The sequence below is a fragment of the Pteropus vampyrus genome, unplaced genomic scaffold (assembly GCF_000151845.1).
Source record: "Pteropus vampyrus isolate Shadow unplaced genomic scaffold, Pvam_2.0 Scaffold1000002382, whole genome shotgun sequence".
NCBI lineage: Eukaryota > Metazoa > Chordata > Mammalia > Chiroptera > Pteropodidae > Pteropus > Pteropus vampyrus.
In genome coordinates, this window is record NW_011916784.1 from 28,823 (window position 1) to 48,560 (window position 19,738).

At 36.8% G+C, this 19,738-nt stretch overlaps 1 pseudogene; it reads right to left on the reverse strand.

Moving 5' to 3' along the window:
• Nucleotides 1-2,074: 2,074 nt before the first annotated feature.
• On the reverse strand, nucleotides 2,075-19,674 carry LOC105311231 (annotated as a pseudogene).
• Nucleotides 19,675-19,738: the final 64 nt, after the last annotated feature.

Sequence of the window (19,738 nt, forward strand, 5' to 3'; positions counted from 1 at the left end):
AGGTATTATGAATTGGATACCTCTCTCCTAATGAGATGTGAAGATAAATAAAATCCTAAAGTTAAATCCTGGGGAACAAAGAAAAGGGCAACGATTCATTCATATTCTAATAAACACTAAAAACCAAAAATTTGGACTCTGAACTGGATCGGCTTGAGGCTATTTTTAAATTCTGGGTGTTGTTATTTTCTATTTATATTTTTTCCAACATTAAAATCAGAAACATGTAAAAAATCTGATCTTATCTTATGTACAATTTGATAAACAATTTATAAAAGAAATCTTTACCAAGTAGCAAGCACGGTGCTTTACCTGCTTTTAAGTTGAGGGACACTACTCCAACCAAGTGATCAAGTTTAGCATTATCAGTGATCATTCACATTGACATCATATACTACTGATAGGATGAGAATAGCTTCATTCTGTGGTCTTCCTACAAAAACCCTGTAACACCAGTGCAATCATAAAAAAGATAATAGAAACCCATATTGAGAGATATTCTACAAAATACTTGACAAAGACTCCTCAAAACTGTCTGGGTAATCAAAACCATGGAAGGTATGAGAAATTGTCACGGACCAGTAGAAGCTAAGAAGCCATGACAATTCAATGTAATGTGGTATCCAGGATGAAATCCTGGAATACAAAAACACTAGAGAAAAACTAGTGAAATCAGAAAAATAATGTGTTTAGTTAATAATGTATCAAAGTTACTTATGGCAAATGCACCAGAGGTATAAAAGATGTTAAGAAGGGGAACTGTGTGAGGAGTATATAGGAATTACCATTATAACTTTTTTTATAACTACAACAATTCTAAACTGAAGTTAATTTTTTTTTTTTTAATTTTAAAGTATTCCAAGTTGGATAATTTTCTTTGGTTTTCTATAAGTCCAGTTTCCTGAAAAAATCAAGCATGTAGAAAAAGATGCTTTTTGACTTTCATTTCCCTTTTGGTACAGTGCAGTAAGCTCACATTGCATTAAGCTGTCAGAATGAGGAGTAAACATTCCCTTAGCTACTTGAATTCTCCTGCCAAGAGTGCTGATCCAGTCTCTGGTGCGCTAGTCCTAGTGGTACTATGATACAGCCTTCATCCAATGATGGGTTCTTACTCCTGGCTCTTTTCTTTGGCAGTGATGCCACTAAGTTAAGTGATAATAAGCCACTGTCGAAGAAATACCTGTCCTCCAATTAATGCTAAAGATATACCATCATTTTCCCTCACGCCATATCGAAAGGAGATGGGGAACGGAAAACTTACTCGTGGGAATCGACTGACATATTGTCCACATACTCAATCTACCAGATCATACTTGCAGAAAGCAATTTGCCAGGATTGAGAGAAACTTTTAGTGGTCCAGGTTTAAAAATGAGAATCCCATTTATGTCCTTCTCTGTGCTGACCAAACCACATCCTGAAATGACAAGCGATTGACCAAATATTTTCTTGGCTAAGACTATACTATACTGTTTCCCCCAAAAGTGAGTACTTTTCAATACTATGTGGTACTGGACATGAAAGTAGCATTGATTTTATTCCAATTCTAAAACCTGCTATCCAAGCAAGGTAAAATTAACTGGTTTGCAATGCTGCAGTGTGAGCAAGCATCATGGAGTTAAGGAAAAGGTCCCGGATTGGATGCTCAGGTTACATGCATACAAGACCGCTAGGAAGACTCGCTTTTTAATTACTCGGTGAAAAACGAACCATTAGAATGGCATAAAATGAAAGCCAAAAGAACATGTAAGAACCAACACCTGGGAATCACTTCATGAATAATATATAAATGTCAAACCACTATGCTGTACACCTGAAATACAAAATACTGAATAAAAATTGTAATTGAAAACTTTAAATTAAAAAATCAACATCCACCTCCCTCCCACCCTTACCCACCCTCCACCTACACACACAGCCTTGAGAAATCTCATGGATCTACAAGATCCTAGAAACAGGGCTAGATCAATATTCTGACATAGCAGGCAGGGAAAAATCTAACAGCATTAAGTTGAAGGACACCAACAGAGGAAGGATAGAGATTGTCACTCAAAAACAGAAAGTGAACAGATCCAGAGTTGTCCATTACATAGATTCATATAAATGTACCACATAGCTCAGAAACTGGCTCTCTGATGTCTACTGAGGTTTGATTTCTGGGAGAAGGTTTTCCCACATTCATTACATTCATAGGGTTTTTCTCCTGTGTGAATTCTTTGATGGACTATGAGAACTGCTTTATAAAAAAATATTTTCCCACACTCATTACATTCATAAGGTTTTTCCCCTTTGTGAATTCTCTCATGTCCACTGAGGTATGATTTCTTGGAGAAAGTTTTCCCACATTCACTACATTCACAGGGTTTCTCCCTGGTGTGAATTCTCTGATGTGCTTTGAGGGCTAAATTGCGGGTGAAAGTTCTCTCACAGCCATTACATTTATAAGGTTTCTCACCTGTGTGAATTCTCTGACGTGCTCTGAGGGCTGAATTATTAACAAAAGATCTCCCACAGTCATTACATTCATAGGGTTTCTCGCCTGTGTGAATTCTCTGATGTATTTTGAGGGATGAACTATTGACAAAAGCTTTCCCACATTCATTGCATTTATAAGGTTTCTCCCCAGTGTGAATTCTCTGATGTATCCTGAGGACTGAATCACGGGTGAAAGTTTTCTCACAGCCATTACATTTATAGGGTTTCTCACCTGTGTGGATTCTGTGATGTGCTCTGAGGGCTGAATAATGGGCGAAAGATCTCCCGCAGTCAGTACATTTATAGGGTTTCTCCCCTGTGTGAATTCTCTGATGTGTTCTGAGAACAGATATATAGGCAAAAGACCTCCCACATTCATTACACTCATAGGGTTTCTCCCCTGTGTGAATTCTGTGATGCGCTTTGAAGGTTGAATTATCAGCAAAAGTTTTCCCACATTCATTACACTCATAGGGTTTCTCCCCTGTATGAATTCTCTGATGTACACTGAGGTGGGTCTTGTTAGAGAAAGTTTTTCCACATTCAATACATTCATAGGGTTTCTCCCCACTGTGAATTCTCTGATGTTCTTTGAGCTGTGCAATTTTGGAGAACGATTTCCCATAGTCATTAGTTTGATAGGGTTTTATCCCTGTGTGTGTTCTGTGGTGTACTAAGACAGCAGAGTTCTTGTAAGATTTCCCACATCCATTGTTATCCTAAGGCTTCTCCTTATGAACTATCACATGTTCACTGAGGTTTGATGTCTGACAAAAAGTTTTCCCACATTCATTACATGCATAGAGATTGACGCCCATATGAGTTCCAGGATAATGAATAGGGTGTGAATTTGAACAAAAGGATTTCCCGCATTCATTGCCTTGAGTTTTTTCCCCTGAGCAGGTCCTCTGATGCTGAATGAGGTGTGCATTCTTGTAAAATAATCTCCTGCATTTATTACTTTCTCATGACTCCTCTCCTGTGGTACTTTCCTGATGTACACTGAGGGGTGAGTTTTGATGCAAGAATTCTCCATATTTATCAAATTTGCAGAATTTCTCTTCTGTTTGAGTTCTCTGATATACTCTAAGGTCTAATTCCTGGAAGAAGGCATTTGTACATCCATTAAAAACACAGTACATATCTCCAGTTGGTGTTTTCTGGGCTGAGCTCTGGCTCAAGTTTTCTTCACATTTACTTCTTGCAAAAGCCTGTCCTGGAGCAGCTCTCTGAGGTTGAGTAAGGGGTGAATTCTTACTGAAGTTATTTTCATTTTTATTACATTCATAGTGCATCATAACCATGTGAACTTGATTGTATTTCGCAGTGGTGGTTTTGTCACAGGATCTACTACATTCATTAAGATCAAAGCATTTCTCCTTTGTGCCGGTTCTCGCGTGGTTAAAGAGAGTTGCTTTGTCACAGTTTTTCTTAAATTCACAATCCTGACAAGATTCTTCTCCTATTAGAGAACTCTGAGCTGTAACACAGACAACAGTCTCATCGTGTGAAACTTTTCCAAACTCACTACATTCAGAAGATTGCTCCAGAGTTTGAATTTTCTGATGATCCTGCCTAAGACTGAAAGCTTTCACGTTTTTATTATATTTGTAAGACCTCTCTCCAGTATGAGTTTTCTCATGATTAATAACAAACTGTAACTTTTCACAGACATTCATGTAATTGGCCTTCTTTCTGGAACAATTTCTATCACTAATAATTAATTCAGAAACAAATGGTGAACTCGTTCTACATGAGTCACATTTACAAGGCATTTTTCCTGAAAAATCTGGAATCGAATCCAAGTTAATTCGTTTTCCTAAAACTTTCTGACCTTCTTTATTCAGTGTTTTGTTATCAATGAATATTACTACTTGCCACAATGGTTTCTCTTGTTTTTCCTGATTCCCCTCAATGTGGACATCAACCTTATAATATCCTAAAATGAGAAAAATTGAAAGTATCTTATGAACCTTATATTTCTCATAAGGAGCTTAAGGCCACGTTTTGTTATCTATTGTATTGTTTCTGGTAATTTTCAAAAGATTAGTAATTCATGCACAGAAACAGACACACACACTCTCCTCATCCATATCGTTTAAACAAAAAACAGCTATTATATTCAGTGCTGGCCAAGATGAAAAAATAAAATTAACAAACAAATGAAGATGCTACAAAATGGAAAGGTGGACTTTAGGACTTAAGAAATGGCACTACAGAGAATTCCAAGATTTTCTTTCTGCGTGCTGACCTGCTGGAAAAGCCTGCAAACCAAAGTCAACAATAGGCGGAGACTAAAAAAGTTCCAAGAAAAGCCTGTTCCTTCTAGCCAACGATCTGAGGAAAAGATGGTCTAACAAAGAACTGTTCTGACAATATCCACTATACTCAAGCCTCCCTACTTCCAAAAAAGAAAACAAAAGAAAAAAGAAAAAGAAAAAAGAAGACAAGATTCTTCTCTGTGGTTCTGCCATAAATATAAAGGATGTGAACACTCTTGCAAAATTTTCCGCCACGAGCCACAGCAAGAGCACATAGAAATGGTCATGAAGAATCCTGAGAAATTCCCATTCAAAAGGAATTCTTGGACATGGTTAACAGCAGGCATTGCCAAAATTCCACCTGGAAACATATTCCTATCTACTCTATAAAATCTGCATAGGCAAGAGGAACAAATCTGTTGCTTTAGGGTACTCATGGCTAACTCAGAGCAGGTAGGAGAGAAAAAAAAGAAAAAAAAGAAGTATAGAAAAAAAAAAAAAGGCAGGAATACACAGTAGGCCCAATATTACAACTAGAAGAGATGAAGCAGTACTTGTGAAAACCATACCCTGAAAAACCAAAGACACAATATATTAAAAAGCAGCTGAATTCACATTATTGTCAAATGCATTTGAGTGTTCATAAAGACAGATCATATTCTGGGCTATAAAACAAATATTTATAAAAGAAGAGAAATCATATACAGTGTGATCTCAAGCCATCAAGAAATTATGCTGGAAATCGGGTGCGCAAAATTATTTGGAAAAATAAAACATATTTGTAAATTAATATACTTTCAATTAAACCATGGGTCAATGAAGACATCTCAGAAAAAAGTAAGATATTTTTAAGTAAATGAAATTTAAAACTGTTCAAACTATAGAAATTTATGAAATACAGCTAAAGTAGTACTCAGATAATTTTGTAGTTTATAGAGATAAATTTATAGTTTAAAATTATATACATTGAGGAAAAAAAGACCTTTAACCAGTTACCTAAGCTTTGAGAAACTATACGAAGAGAAGTGAAATATAAAGAAAGCAAAAGATAGAAAATAATAAAGATCAGAGGATACAATGAAATTGAAAACACTCAAACCAAAGCTTACTTCTTTGAAAAGATTTTTAAATAATAAAAAGCCAGTGGAGGAAAATCGAGAAGACACATTCTCAGTATCAGAAATAAATGCAAAAGAAAATATAACTACCAACATAATAGGCATTAAAAAGATAATAAAGAATATTAAGAGAAATTCGATGCCCATAAAGTTGATAATTTACATAAAATGTACACATTCCTTGAGAACAAAAACCTACTAAACTCTCTCATGAAGAAGAAATAAGCCAAATAGATCTATTTAAGAAATTGAATATGTGGTCAAGAAATATGTAATTGAAAAAGCAGCTCTAGGACTAGATGGTGTTAACTAGTGAATTTTACCAAACATTGAAAGACGAAATAATACCAATTTTACATAATCTCTTCAAGAAAATGCAAGATGTGGGAATATTTCCTAAGTCATTTTATGAGGCCTGTATTATCTTCATAACAAAACCAAAGACAATTCAAGAAAGAAACCCTATGTAATATTCCTCATAACATAAATGTAAAACTACTGAAAAACAGTAAGCAAAAGGACACAGTGCTATATTAAAATAAATAATAAATCAGGACCAAGTGAGATTCATCCCAAGAATGCAAACTGTTGCAACATTCAAAAAAATCAATCAATGTGATTCACCATATTCATTGTCTAAAGAGTAAAACCACAATCACATCAATTACAGAAAAAAAAAATTCACTAAATTCAAAATCCATTCATCAACCTAATAAAAGGAATCCACGAAAAGCCTACAGGTAACATCACATCTAAGAGTGAGAGCCTGAATGCTTTAACCCTAAGACTCAGGAAAAGACAAGGGGGTTTACTCTCAGCACTTCTACTCAAGACAGCAATGTAAGTTCCAACTAATGCAATAAGGCAAGAATGAAAATGAAAGATACAGAGTAAGCCTACACAGAAAAATCACAAAATGATCTTTAAAAAAGCTCCTTGAACTAATAAGCGTTTTCAGCAAAGGCAAAATACAAAGCCAATACATGAAAGCCAATAATATACAAATAATAATCAACTGGAATTTGAAATCAAATACACAACATAATTTACCATAGCACCAATACACGCCACTTGGTATCTGTATGCTAAAAACTATTGATGAAAGAAATCAAAGAAATACTAAATAGAGAGGTACATGTTATTTAGGAATTAGAAAACTATATTTTTTATGCTGATTTTGTTTGATTTAGTGTCAATGCACTTCAAGCTGAAATTCCAACATTTTTATAAATATCAGAAGCTTGTTTTAAAATTCATAAAGTCATCTGAACATAAAATTCCGGTGGATTCAGTACTACCTGATGTCAAAAATTAAAAAGCTAGTGTAAGAAAGTTAATATGGTATTCGCATAAGGAAAGATATGGAGATAAATAGAGACGCCACAGAAATATGCAATCTCAGACATATAGAATGCAATCTCAGACACACACATACTGAAATGCAATGCAAATATACACTCATCTGTTTTCTAAGATCAAGCAAATGTTACTCAAAGGAGAAATGATAATCTTTTCAACAAACGCTGCTAGAATAACTGGACTCCCTTTTCAAAAATTTTAACTTGACATATAACTCATACTTTCTATAAAAATTAATACCAAATGGAACACAAAGTGTAAAATGTGAAATTTAAAAGTTTCTAGGAAAAAAAAAATCACAGGAATAAATCTGTTAAGAGTTCTGACATTTCTAGACAGGACGACAAAAGCATAGTCCTTACGGAAAATTAAAAATTGTACTTTATTAATGTTAATGTTCAGTTTCAGCCAGACTTCTCTGAAACCATGCCAACAGAAGTAGAGCGCAGCTCACTACTGTCAAGTGGGGAGAGGTTCCCCACTAAACCTCCACTGAAACCCATGGGAGATAGAGAAGGTTAACACTGGGCAGGGTTGAGAGATCGGACTCTCACTGGCCTTCTGCTTGTACTAACCACCCTGTATTCCATTAAGTGCCAGCAATACTACCTCATCTTCATTCTTCTTTCCATCTTTCAGAATCTTATTGGTTTTTTATGTATAATTTTAAGTATTTAACTGTAGTTAGTGAATAGGAAAGAATGTTTATGCCATCATTCTCATTTAATGCTTTCTATCTTATTCTTTTCCTAAGCACAGTTATGAACATGTTTTCCTTGACATCACATAGACTATATCTAGTTCTGCTCTAAGCCACCTGAATCCGATTTTTTGTTTTGACCCATAAGTAAGTTTACCTCAGGATTCTTTACCCACTGTTCTGATAGGACAGTGGACATGTCAAAACCAATTGTCTATGGATCATATTTGTTTCCCTGAACTTTTTGTTTCACTAATTTATTAAACTATCCCACCTCTAGCTGCAAACTACTTAACTACTCAGAGCTTTACATAAATCCTTCATATCTAATAAAGCAAGTCCTCCCACAGTGCTCTTCTAAAGGGATTTAGTTTGATATGACATCTTTACAAGTATGTCTCCACATGAATTTTTATGGAAAAGTGCTTTTTGGTTTTTTTTAGGATTAACTAAAGTTGCAGCCATTTCATTGCTTTATTCTAAGATATAGTCTATAATTTGTCTTCCAGTTGATCAATTTTAAATTTCACTTTTAAATTCTTCATTATTATATTTTTGTTATTGCTCTTGATCAGTTTCTTAATATAAATGAGACTACAAATTACCTCTGTTCACTAATTCAGCTATAACTAAGTTTCTAGTATGCACATTTATTTTTATTACTTTCTAAATGTCATGCAATTTTGAAATTGATTTCCTTCTTAATATACTGTTTAATAGAGATAATTTTCCAAAGTTCCATATCAAGGTTTTTTGTCTACTCATTTTATCATTACTTTCTACATTTATCGAACTATGTTGAGAGAATATTATTTGTGGTGATTCTAATTAGTTGAATTTATTGGTGTTTAGAATAAAACTATATTTTCACTGTCTTATGATAATTCCAAGGGAACTTGAAAGGCTTGTCCTTTAATTTCAGCATACACATATGCAACTATGTGGTCCACTTTAATACAAATATCATTTATATCTTCTATAGCCATATTTATTAAATATGCCACAGGATTTATTCTTTCATCAGATGAGGTACAGCAGGTCCTCAAATAAATTCCTTTCATTAAATGTCATTTAGTTACAACGTTGATGAGAAAAAAAAATCAATTCCCTACAAGGACCACTGTCTGTGTGGAGTTGGCATGTTCTCCCCACGTCTGTGTGGATTTCCTCTGGGTCCTCGAGTTTCCTCTCACATCCCAAATGTGCATGTTAGGTGAACTGGTGTGTCTACATTAACCCCATGTCTGAGTGCGCGTGGTGTGTGAATGCACCCTGAGATGGAATGGTATCCTGCCCAGGGTGGGTTTCTGCCTTGAGCTGAGCTGCGGGGATATGGCCACCTGAAAAACGGAACTGGAATAAGCGGGTTAGATAATAATGATTAATCTTTCTTAAATGTATGTCTAGCTCAGATTTACATCAATGGTAATATTAGAAGTCTTTTGGATCTTTATTTTGAAGTTTGGTGATGTTTCTGCCCTAACAACTCAGTTCTTCTTTATATCAGTGAAGACTGTAATAAAGGTGGTTTTATTACAGTTCATTTCACTTAAGTCAATTTCCAGGAACCTACTGACAACATTAAGTGAAGAATTATGATCTCATAATTCAAGCGAATCTTAAAGTCTTAGAAATTCATATTTTGTTTTATGATCATTGATATCATATTGCTTAGTGCAGCTATTCAAATACTCTTGCGCTATCAGGATTTCTTTAAAGATAATGAATTTATTGCCTAAATATAAACCTGAAAGATAACAGAATATTAAACCCTAAATTATTTATTTTTATTGACTTAACAACTTTACCATTCTTTTATTTTATAACCTTTCTAACATACTATTGAGGGATATCTTTTTTAGCCAATCAGTATGATTAGATAAAGGCCAAAAAGCACATGAAAAAACTGCTTGGCATCGTTAGTGATCAGGAAAATAGTTAAGGACTAAATTATGTCTCAGTCAAATTCATATTTTGAAGCCCTAACTCCCAATGTGACTGCATTTACAGATAAGACCTTTAGAGAGGTAACGGAGGTTAACGTGATAAAGGAGAGGCCCTATTTCTGTAGAACTGATATCCTTATAAAAACGGGAAGAAACATCGGACACCTTTCTCTCTCCATGAATGCAAAGAGGAAAGGCCCGGTGAGGACACCGTGAGAAGGTGCTCATCTGCAAGGCAGGAAGAGAGGCCTCACCACAAATCAACCCTGCTGGCACCCTCTTCTTGGACTTTCAGCCTCCAGAACTCTGAGAAATAAATTTGGTTTTTAAGCCACCCAGGCTATGGTATTTTGTTATGCCGGTCCAGCTGACTAATACAGAAATGCAAATCAAAACCTCAATGACATAGCACCTCACATCCACTCAGATGACTACAATCAAAAAGTGAGATAATTAAGTACTGGTGAAGATGTAGAAAATTTAGAACCCTCATATGCCATCATTAGGATTATGAAATGATACAGCGCCTTTGGAAAACAGTTTGGCAGTTCTACAGAGTTATCACATAGCCAGAAATTCCGCTCCTACCTATATGGTCAAGAGAAATAAAAGCACATGTCCATGCAAAAACTTGTAAATGGATTTTACATCAGCATTACTCAATAACAGCCAAAAGGTTCACGGACTGATGAATGGACAAACAAATGTGGTATATCCAGACAAAGGAATATTATTTCGCCAAGAAAGGATGAAGTACTAATACATGCTACAATATGAACCTTGTAATGCAAAGTGAAAGAAACCAATCACAAAAGAACACATAATGTGTGATTCCATTGACATGTCCAGAATACCCAAATCTATACAGACAGAAAGTAGATTAGTGGTTGCCAGAGCTAAAGCGGCAGGAAATAAGGAGATAATAGCTAAAGGGCATGGGGTTTCTCCCTCTGAGGTGAAGAAAACTGACTGTGGTGTTTCCATATATCTATGAATATACTAAAAGCCACAAAACTGTATGCTTTAAATGGGTAAATTGTATGATACGTGAATTACATCTCAATAAAGCTGTTTAAAAGGAAAAACGACTTTCGAAAGTGGTTCCCTCTAAAGTCTAACTACCCCAGGAGTTTCCTTCTGTCCGTGCTCACTCACCTGGGCACCTCTGGTTTGGGAATTCTTCCTCTAAGGACCAGGGCTCTTCACCTTGCTCCAACTTGAAGATCACCTGGGGTTTGGTAATGCAATACCCTGTGAACGTAACAATCCACAACAAAGACTTTATATATAGACCAGATCCATGTGCTTTTTAGATTCTGAAGGTGGAGAAAGATATAGCAGCAAGAGCAAAATGAAAGTACCCATTTGCAGTTTTCAATGGGAAAGCAATGACACAAACATCGTTTCTGTTTCTCTAAAGGTTTCAATTACCTAGGCCTCTTAAAAGCCTGAACAACATTAATCTCTACAAAGGGTCCATGTGTTTTGATGATTAGAACAAAAAGGATTTGAATTCCAAGGGGAGTCACATAGTAAGACCTGCTCACCCATGGAGACAAAGTGGCTGCAGTTCTCCAGCATCACGTCTCTGTACACGGTCCTATGAGCAGGGCCCATGTACTGCCACTCACCTGGGGTGAACTCCACAGTCACGTCTTCGAACGACACTGATCCCTGCAATGATACATTTTGTTCAAAGTTCAGAATTAAGTGACAAAGAAAATACCTTCGAGAACTACTATTTTCCTGTTTACTCTTAAGGCTCTAAAACAAATAGCTATAAAGAATGTCTACTCGTGCCCTAATTTGTCTTTAACTTTGGAGTTACTCAATTACTTAAAAGGGTTTGTAATGTACTGTAATTCATTCATATATTTTTATGAAAAATTTCAGTGTAAAGAATTCCTACAACTCTTCTACGTCCCGAGGGATTACCCTGGGTAGTCTAGAGAATTCTAGAGAATCCTAAGATGTTCAATCCCTCCAAGGACATCAATACCATAAATAATGGGAGCCAAGGAAACAGTACATGTAAGTTGTGGAGATCCCGTACATGACTGAACTTATGTATCAATAAACGTATAAAGATATATAAATCTAGAGCTCATGGAGAACAAAGGATGACTTACCTAGGAGATGGAATCAAACAGACTAGTATGAGAACACTGCCTACACTGAAGTAACAGCGACAGATATAAATAGAAAGATCTAATCAGCAGAAGCAGTAACCAATTAGCTACCCAATCTAGCAGTATGAGCAGCTTCTTGAATGCTGGTGCCAAATACCGATATTTAAGACATACAAAAAAAAATATCTTAGAAGTTTTCATGAGACAGACCTGTTCATGCTGCTACTGACTAGTCTGTAGAACAAAAAGCTGGAACTGTCCCTTAAACTACGCATGGTTTTAGAACACAGACGGGTGCTCTAGGACAAAGACAAGCATTAAGGAGACACTAGCAATTTAGGTGGTCATGGAAATTAACAGAAGCAGTCAGACAACAACTTGAGCACATAGGGATTGGACAAAAAAAAAGTACCAGAAACAGCATCTGAGGCACCGTGAATATTAAGGAGGCTGGCAGAAAAAGTAGAGGCCACAAAGCCAGAGAAGAACTTTTCTGAAGGTAATAATGGAATCATGAGGGAGTAGAGTATTGAAAACTGAAAAAAGAGAAAGTTTCCACAACAAAGACTTTAAAGGGGGTGGGAGGAGGGAGCCGGGGGAGTTGCCGTTCAATGAGTATAAAGTTTCACTTGTGCAAAATACTAAGTTCTAGAGATCAGCTGCACAACGTGATGCCACTAGCGAATGATACAGCACTGTACATGTAAAAATTTGTCAGGAGGGTAGATCCCATGTTAAGTGTTCTTATCGCAAGTAAACAGTAGAAAGAAAGGGAAGTAGATTAAGAGACAAGAGGACAGAAACACGTTTTTTTCCAGTATTATGTATCCGGTTATATCCTCACTCATGTCTTCGGTATGACTGAGTGAATACCTTCTTTGTGTGAAGTTCAGAGCCAGTAGCTGGGAACTTAAACAAATGAATAAAAGATGAGGAACCCCCCTCATTAAGTTTATCTTAATATAAAAAATAAAATAAAATTTAACTATATTTTCCAAAACTAAAACATTAGTGAGAAAACTGTTGTTTTTTATTCGTTTCTGCCAATCTCTCTAATATGTGACTTAATAAACAGCTGGATAAAAAAAAATTAAGCTAACAATGACAGAAGTGCAAATGGTGAAGTAGGAACCCCAGAAAATTCTCTCTTCCACAAAAACAATGAAAAAACTGGCGAAAATTATAGAAGTTAACAAAGATAATTTCTGGAAGTATACAAGAAAATTGGCTGAATCACTCTAAGTATAGTGATGTTGTATCATTTTAATATACCCTCTTCCCATCCCTCTCAAACTCTGCCACAGTTTGAGAATCCACAGGCTCCAACCTGCAGCCTGGCAACTACATGATGGGTTGTAGTTCCATCAAAGTATCATTGCCAGAAAAACTGTCATCATTTGGGCTGTTTGGTAGTTCGATGAACGACCCCACTACAAGGATATCTTTATGTGTGCTAATTTGGAGCTCATACAGTGTGTGAAATGTCTTATCCTCAGAAGCATCTGGCCAAACATTTAAAGGCATTTGTTTAACTTATGTGGTGGGTATTAACTGAAGTGGTGGATAACAGCAGGAGCAAACAATGGCCTGATCGAGAAGCTTAAAATAGGAAATGCTGAAGAATGAGATGGCAAAAAAAGATTTTGAAAAGCTCTGATATACTCCTGAGAATCTAAAAGGCTACCCACATGCATAGAACTATGTATAGGCCCAGGGCTGACGGCATGCTCAGGAAAGACATGGGAAAGCCCTAACCTCTAGGTGACTATGAGGTTTGGCATAAGAAAGAAGTAAAGGCCACTACATGCTTATAAACTGCCTGACTGAACGTTGAAGGAATGCCTTCACATGCACAGAGCCCTGAAGCAAAGACTGGGAGACTACTGGTTCCAGGCATTTAATGAAACTTCTGAAGAAACTTCTACTGCTACAGACCACAAAAAATATAGGTTCTACAGAATTAGTTCAGAAAAGTCACTGAACAAATAAATATCAAGGATGATCCCTATGGAGGGGAGACATTCTGATTTCTAGAGCTGCCTCATCTATGTTATTTTAAATGTCCAGTTATCAACAATAACAACAACAACAACAACAACAACAAACTATTAAACAAGGGGGAGAAAAAAAGAACGTAAGATCCATATGCAGGAAAAAGTATAATCAAAAGAAACTGCTCCTAAGGAAGGAGATGTTAGACTTCCCAGGAAACAACTTTAAATCAGTTGTTTTAAATGTGGTCAATGACCCCTAGGAAAGAATGTCTAAGGATAAAAGAAAAATATAGGAATAATATTTCACTAAGTAAAGAGTATCGATAAAAAGGAATCAAAGAGAAATTCAAGAGCTGAAAAGTACAATAACTGAAACAAAACTTTCACCAGGGGAGTTCAATAACAGATCTGAGCAAGTCGAAGAAAGAATGAACAAACTGTATAATATGTCTGTTGAAATTATGCAGTGTGAGAAACAGAAAAAATGATGAAAAATAACTATGAGATAGCATCAAGTTTACAAGTCAATGCATAGAGTCCCAGACAAAGAGAAGACATACTCTGAAAGAGTATTTGAACAAATAATAACCAAGAAGTCTCCAAATTTGATGAAAACAATCTACACATACCAAAAACTCAATGACCTTCAAGAAGCATAAACTTGGAGTAAGAGAGCCACACCTGGGCACGTGATAATCAAACTGGCAAAAAGACAAAAAGACAAAAAAGTTTTTGAAAATCTCTGATATACTCCTGAGAATCTAGATGGCTACACACATGCATAGAGCTGTGTATAGGCCCAGGGCTGACAGCATGCTCAGAAAAGAAAGCCTTCAGTTGTCACCTCTAAGTAACTATGAGGTTTGGCATAATAAGGAATAAAGGCTACTGCAGTCTTGTAAACTGCCTAACTGAATGCTGAAGGAATGCCCTCTCATGCACAGAGCCCTTAAGGAAAGATGGGAGACTTACTAATTTAAGGAAATTTCTGAAAAAATTTCTACTGCTACATACAAGAAATACAGGTGCTAGAGAATTAGTTCATAAAAGTCATTAAACAAATAAGTTTCAAGAATGACCCCTGTGGAAGGGAGACATTCTGATTTCTAGAGTTGCCACACTATTTCGTTTAAAATGTCCACTTATCAGCAACAACAAAAAACTCTGCTAATCAAGAAAAAAAAAAAAAAAAAAAACAAGAAAGCAAGATCCATATGCATGAAAAGGTGTACTCAACAGAAACTGCTACTGAGAAAGCAGATGTTGGACTTACTAGGTAACAACTTTAAATCAGCTATTTGAAAATAGTCAAGAATTCGAGGAAAGAATATCTAAAGGCTAGAGGAAAATGTCAGAACAATATTTCACAAAGTAAAATGTATCAATAAAAGAAACTAAACAGAATTTCAAGAGTTAAAAAGTACAACAACTGAAACAAAACTTTTCCCTAGAGTTCAACAACAGATCTGAGCAACTGGAAGAAAGAATGAAAAACTGTATAATATGTCCATTGAAATTATGCAGTGTGAGAAATAAACAGAAAGAAAAAATGATAAAAAAAAATAACTACTAGATAGCATCAAGTTTACAAATATATGAATAATGAGAGGAGAAATAGTCTGAAAGAATATTAAAGAAATAACAGCCAAGTCTCCAAATTTATGAAAAACATTAATCTACACATCCCAAAACTCAACAAACTTCAACTAGGATAAACATGAAGTAAAAATGCCATACCTGGACACATGATAATCAAACTGCCAAAAAAGACAAAGACGTTCTTGAAAATAGAAAGAAAGAAGTGACTCATCACGTACAATAGCAGTAACAGCTGGTTACTAATCTGAAACCATGGAGAAAGCAGTGGAATGTCAGATTAAAAGTGCTGAAAGAAAAAGGTTGTCAACCAAGAATTCAATACCCAACAAAACTGTAAAAATTAAAACTTTTTGAGATAAACAAAAACAGAATGTGCCAAAAGCAAAAATGTCCTGCCAGAAATAATACAGGGAGTGGTTCAGCAAATCTTTGCAGACTGAAAGTAGATTAGTGGTTGCTTGAGGCTTGGGGTGGGGAGGGATAAGATAATGGGACGGGATAAAACCTACACACTTTTTTTTAAGGCGATGAAAAGGGCCTATTTTGACTACAGTGATGTTTGCCCATATTTGCGAGAACACCTTAAAAAATCATATATTACACTGTAAATGGGTGACTAGCATGATACATGATTTCAATTGCAATAAGTACACCTTTAAAAATTGTATATTACACTTTAAATGGGTGACTAGCATGATACATGATTTCAATTGCAATAAAGCTGTTTTAAAATAAAAAATGAAAGAGGATGAAATCATTACAAAACATTAGAAAAGATTTAAGGGCCAAGGATGAAAATGCGGATAAAGGAAAGAAGGTGACTCTATGAAGATAGCAGCAAGGGAAAGACAGAGCCAGTGGAGGTGCCACAGACACTAAAAGAGAAACTTCTCAGAAGGACAGAGTGAGAAGTAGAGGCAAGAGACACAGTAAAGTCAAGTAAAGAAAGGATGAGAAGAGATCTAGTGAGTTTGATTATAATCAAGTCTGTGGTCACGAGGACACAGGCAACCGGGCTTCATGCAGAGGTTTGAAGTATGAATGTAAAGTGTTGAAATATTTGAAAGAGAACAGCATTTTAAACTGCTGAGTAAGTTGAATATCATAGGTATTCAAAATATTTATGTAATCTTAAGGATATTCAGTTTATTCTTCAGGAAATGTCTTAATTCAACCCCTATGTCTGAGTTTCCGAAAGATAGTATTGACCAAGTTCACATTCAGCATTAAGTCTTCTGCTTTTATTGTAGAACAAGTAGAGGCAACATTCTATATTATTTTAAGATTATTACTGGAAAGTTAACTGGAACACCTATTTGAAAACAACAAACATATTTTTTGTCATCAATCTCTTTACATTCTACGAAGACACTTTGCTTTATCTTCTCACTAAGGTCAGCCGTTAAAGAAATACTGTCTGACACTCTGACATGGATATCATGAACTACAGAGATACATTTGGAGCTCCAATTTGGCAATTCCTTACTGAATTCTTTCCTGTAATACCAGAGAATCTGCATATATTCAAATACCACCACCCTTGCCCTGCTATTCATCTGTATTTCTACATCTTCTCTGAATGCATGTGATCCATTTCTATTTCTACTTTTCCATGTTAACAAAGAGACACTTAAGTCCTTATAAAATCCATTGTAAAATAAACGGGTTATTCAACTGAACTCACCTGAGCTATGTTCATTTTCTGCTGCTCCTGGAAGAAGGTTAAAAACTGTAAAGGTTCCACTAGGGAGGAAGAAAAAGAAATGGGGTCATGAGAAACCTGGCTGCTTTACAACTCCTATATTCATGGCTTTGAATATCTCATAATACCAGCAGGAGAAAAGGCTTCCCTATGGAATAATGGCCCCTTGAGAAGGAACAGGAAGAACCACACAGAGGCAGCACCGTCTGAACATGTGCATGTCTTATGGGGGCTTAACCTTGCATTTTCAGAGTAAGGTAAACTGCTTTTTGTCAATCATATAACAGTGTATGCCCCCTTATAACCAATTAAAACAAAAATTTTTTAACATGTAACTAAAATAAAGGATGAGTTAAAAAAAAAAATTCAGGTACCACATAGGTGAAACCTTCTAATTTCATTAAAACTAGTCTCAAAAAACTACTCAGGCTGGATTGTTCATCAAGTTCTTGTTGTCTTTACACCTTAAGAATTTGCACAGAAAACTCTGAAATTAAAATGGGATGCTTTATGCAAGAAATATATTTTTTAACTTTTTGTTCCGAGTTGTTTGCAGTTTCTAAAAAAGATCTCTTAATAAGATGTTTATAGTACTTACCTGTGTGAGTAAACAGCACTGTGTTGCTGTTTGGTTCTACCCCAAAATCATTCATTTTTGGCCCGATATTTTTGGGCTCCCAAAAGGTGTCCAATATAAAAAACTTTTCTTCTACTATCATTTTGTCATCTCCATGTTCAGGAAAGAGGGAGCATCAGCATAACTCTAAATGCCACATGTAGTGATGGACATGGTATGAGAACAGCTCAGAATCTGGAAGAGTGGGGACAGAAACAAAGAAAACATGGTGCTGTTTAGGATTTCATCAGCTCTGCTGGATACACCTTCCCTGAACATCATCTTCACTAGCCATCCAGTGAAGTGCTTTTCTCTGCAGCCTGACAGTCACCCATCCCTCTCAACCCCAAGCTGGTCCACAGATTCCACTGTCACACAGTCTGTGGTGACTTCTGGAAAATGGAGGCTTCCGGACGTGGAGGCATCACCAGGTTTTACTCATGCTACTCAGAGATCAAAACCTGCTTCTGGTGTTGCAAACCAGGACCTGCACCTTTCCAGCAGGGATGAAGGGTTGTTCTTCCAAGTGGCAGTTCGTAGGGCTCCTCTTTCCGGACTTAAAAGAGTTACTCTGCACCACGGAGGGGTGGGATCTAAGCCTGAGAAACAAATTCACTTTATTTGAAATCTTCATCCAACACTCTAAACCTGACCTTTTGGAATTCACCAGAAATGTACTATCCAGTACTATAGCCATTAGCTGCACGCAACTACTATACCTGAAGTGTAGCTAGTGCCACAAATCAAAATAATATTTTGAATGTACTGAATTTAATAACATCAGTAAAATTAACTTCACCTCCTTTTATTTTTACTGTTGCTACTAAAATTTTTTTAATAATGTTTTTTGTATTATATTTGCATTATCTTTCTGTTGGCCCAAAAATGCATAAGAATATCAGACTGGGCCTTTGAGGATGGAGACAGCCTGGACAGCGCAGGAAGGTGCAAGAAGCTCAGTATGACCCAGAAGCTATGGAGAAAACCCACAAATCCCAGGATAGACTTACCACGTGATTAGATTCTGTCCGCATTCATGTCACAATCGTATCTCTGGGAAGTTGAGGGCAGACAATTCGGTTAACTGCTCCAAAGGTTGCAACTCTAGATTTGGGTCAGGGAGGATACTAGGAAGAGCAAGAGAGAGTAAAATCTATATTTGCATCCTGCCTCTGTCACCCACCAGCTTGTGCCCTGGGGTATAACATTCCGCCCCATGAAGGTCCTTTCACCTGAGGAATGTCACGTTTATACCGACAAGTAGGTTTTTGTGAGGGTTAAATGAAATAAATGAAGGGAACAAAGTGTTTTCTGATAGCCGCTTACACAGTGATTATAAGCATCTGACAAAATGTTTTGCAAACGATACCTTAGTTCTCAGAAGAACTGCACGAATCACCATTAGTAAGTAGCCTCACGTTCATCGTGAACGTCATAAAGATGCACTCTCCTCTCGCCACCTGCACTCCCCGCACCAGGCCTCAAGGAGCACCCTCTCCACATCAGGACTCAGCCCAACCGGCGCCGCGGGATCTGAAGGGGCGGACCCCGTAAGCACGGACTGGGGGAAGGGAGGGCCTACCTGACCGTCCGCTGGATTTCCCGTTCCTGCACCCCAGACAGACGCCTATATGACCTTCATAGGCCCAGTGTTCTCACCGTGGGCAGGGCAGCGCAGTCTCCGCAACCGCACACTCCCAGAGCCGTTATGATCGCGAGCCTCTCAAGCCAGTCTGGGCGGACCGAAGGACCCGGGACTGGAGTGCGCATGCGCGGAGTGAGAGCCGAAAAATCTGTCCCCAGAGGGCTCCGCGGTAGCCCCACACCTTCAAGACTAC